The sequence below is a fragment of the Pteropus vampyrus genome, unplaced genomic scaffold, assembly GCF_000151845.1.
Source record: "Pteropus vampyrus isolate Shadow unplaced genomic scaffold, Pvam_2.0 Scaffold256, whole genome shotgun sequence".
NCBI classification, from domain to species: Eukaryota; Metazoa; Chordata; class Mammalia; order Chiroptera; family Pteropodidae; genus Pteropus; species Pteropus vampyrus.
Window position 1 is genome coordinate 1,132,227 of NW_011889037.1, and position 3,038 is coordinate 1,135,264.

Sequence of the window (3,038 nt, forward strand, 5' to 3'; positions counted from 1 at the left end):
GATGGTGGTGATGGGGTTGGTGGCAGTGGCGGTGATGGTGGTATTAACGGTGGTGATGGTGGTGGAGGTGATGGTAGAGGAGATAATGGTTATGATGGTCGTCATGGTGGAGATGATAGTAATGACGGTAGTGGATGAAGCTGCTGGTTGTGGGGCTTGTTCCGCCCTTGCCCCTTGCCCAGAGGTGGGGGCCTCTGAAGCCCTCCAGTCTTGGGTGGGCTCCAAGTTTCCACCACTGCCCCCCACTCCCCCAGACCCACGGCCACCCTTGCCCGCTGCTCTCCCTCTTGCCTCGGTCCGTGACGAACGGACCAGGAGCCTCTGAGGCCCGGCACCACCTGTCTGCCATGTGCCCACCTCTCTCCCTCCCCCTCTCTGCCTCCATGTCTCTGCTACTCCAATCTCTCCATCTCTGGGCCTGGTGCCCACCGGCCTGGCCCTTACCGGCAGGGGTCATTGTTGCCACTGTCCTCACCGCATGCCAGGAGGTTGGGAAGTGGGGGAGGCCTTGCCCTTCCGGGTGCATCAGGGGCTGGGGTACAAGCCATGGGACTGAGAGGAGCAAAGGAGCAGGTAAAGGGGGGCCCCAGATCTGGTCTCTGGGGCAGTTGTCCAACCCCCAAACTCAGAAGTTGGGGTGAGGGTACAGGGCCCCAGGGACTGTCCCACCCACTCTAGCTCAGCCCACCACACCCACATCCACTCTGCGCTGAGGCGCAGGACCCTCGGCAGGCTCCCGGGTGCACCCCCACTTCATTTCCATACCCTCCGACCTAAAGCTCTGGCTGGTTTTCACATCCTGCTGCCTCTGCCTCCTCCCGTGGGGCCCCTCTCCCCATCCTCTGGGTGCTCCCCACTCTCTGCCCTGAATCCCTCCGGCTGTGCCCAGGGCCTTGTGTGTCCCTCACAGGTGGGGCTTCATGTCTTGGCTTCCTCAGACCTAGAACACCCCATGGCAAGGTCTGGGCAGGGCCTGTAGGTCTGGGGAGCCTCAGGGAGGAGGTCAGACATTGGCCAGAGGGTCCCCCCAGCCCACCTCCCAGAGCCGAGGGGCAGCATTGACCCCCCCCCCCAGGACTGCTGGCTTTGCCCGTTCCTTTCTCTGGGCCTGACCCAGCCCGAGCCCCCAGCCTGCCTGCCCACACCCTTCCCTTGGAGGCCCCCTCTGATGGGCTGCCCCGCTCCGGGCCTGATCCCCAGTCCATCTGGCCTGAGAGGGGGGAGCGTGTGTTGATGAGAATCCACGGAGTGGGGGACCCCTGACACCCATCGTGGTGTGGGCCGTGCCCCCAACTCCTCTGCCGCCTCAGGCAATTCCTGGTCCTGGAGGTGTGGGGGCCTCCCACGTGGCCCAGTGGCCGATGGCCCACAGGAAGCTCGGCTGAGGAAGGAACAGGACAAGGCCAGGCCAGGCCCAGGCCCAGGCATGGCGGGAAAAGCCCACTGGTCTGGGCCTTCCCAGGCCCCGCAGTCTACACTGGCTCGTGGGGAGCAGACAGGTGTCCCAAAGCAGGAGGAGGCGCGGTGCCAGCCTGCAGTAGAGCAGGCTGACGCCAGAGGCTCCCCCAGGCCCCGCCCCCACGCGTCCCTAGAGGGGCGCCTGCCCCAGACGGGACGTGGTCTGGGAATAATACCAGTCACGTGTTCTGCCAGTGCAGGCTGCCCTGGCGCTGGTCACCCGTGCTCGGCCTCCAGCGACAACTTGCCCATCAGCTGAAGAAGCCGAGGCTCAGAGGGGATCGGGAACGGCCGGGGCTCCGGGCTTTGGCAGTGGCAGACAGCAGGGGACAGTAGGACCGGGACCAGCTCGGGGTCAGGAGTCTGGACTCAAACTGCAGCTCGGCTGCTTGCTCACTGGCTGGTTCTCCGGGAGAGGGGACAGGTGCTCTGCCATCACGGCCGGGTGGACGCTGGGCCCCCGAGTGCCAGGTTCATCATGGCTATGGCTGACCCCCTAGAGGCCCATAGCAGACAGGGCGGTGCCCATACCCATGAAGCAGGGGCAGTGGGGGAAGTCGCCAGACTGGGCGGCTGGGCGCCTACAGCTGGGCAAGGCGTCTGGGCAGCAGCTGCGGGCTATTCAGGTCGGGAGCCCAGGAGAGAGGCCTCGGCCGGACAAAGCGACCCATGGGGATATATGTGAAGGCTGAAGGCAGGGTGCTCAGGCCCAGCCTCGAGGGAGGGGAGGGAGTGGCCAGCAGAGGAACAAAGGAGGGCCACCCATCAGACAGGTGGCCAGGCTGAGGCCTGGAGGGGGCGGGGGGGGGAACGGAGGGAAGCCGCAAGCCCCGGGCCATCCTCTGGCCTGGTGCCACGTCCCTCTCAGGGCACCCCTGTGAGCCCCTAGGGATCAGCGTCCTTCCTCTTTCCCTCCCTCCCTCGGACGATGGCGCCCAGGGCCGGTCCAGGTGACAGAGGCTGTGCCAGCTCCCGGCACCCAGCAGGTGCTGGGCGAGCCACGACTGTCCCTGTTCTGTTGGCCCCACGTTGCACCCAGGCTCCCTTGGCCTAGGCAAGGGCCCCTGGGGATTTGCCGGAGGCCAGATTGCCACTGGGCAGGGCTTTCCCAGCTCTGAGAGGACTGTCCCCAGCGGGCACGGCAGACCCACTAGGGCCAGCACAATGGGGAGCGAAAGCCGGGGCGATAATGAGGTTCAGGGCAGGTGGCACTGTGCCAAAGTCACACAGCAGGCCAGTGGCAGGGGCACAGGACCCAGGCCTCTGGCCAAGCTGGCTGGTGCCACTTCCGGCTGGAGGGGTGCTGGGCGGGGGTCGCTTCAGGGCAGCCCCTCCCAGGCGTGGAGCCTGCGTGCGTGGGGAAGCTCCCGGCACGTCACGCTGAGCTATTCTCAGCCTCTTTCCTTTCATGGCTCCGGAAGCCGCTGCTGAGCTGGGTAGAGATTTAGGAGAGATTTCCCTGGAGAAGCAGAACAGCAGGGAGGTGTGGACGAACGCCACCCCCTCCCTGGCACGGGCCGTCCTGAATCTCCAGTTCTGCGGGTGTCTGGTCAGGGCCAGCTGGCAGCAAAACCCCCTAT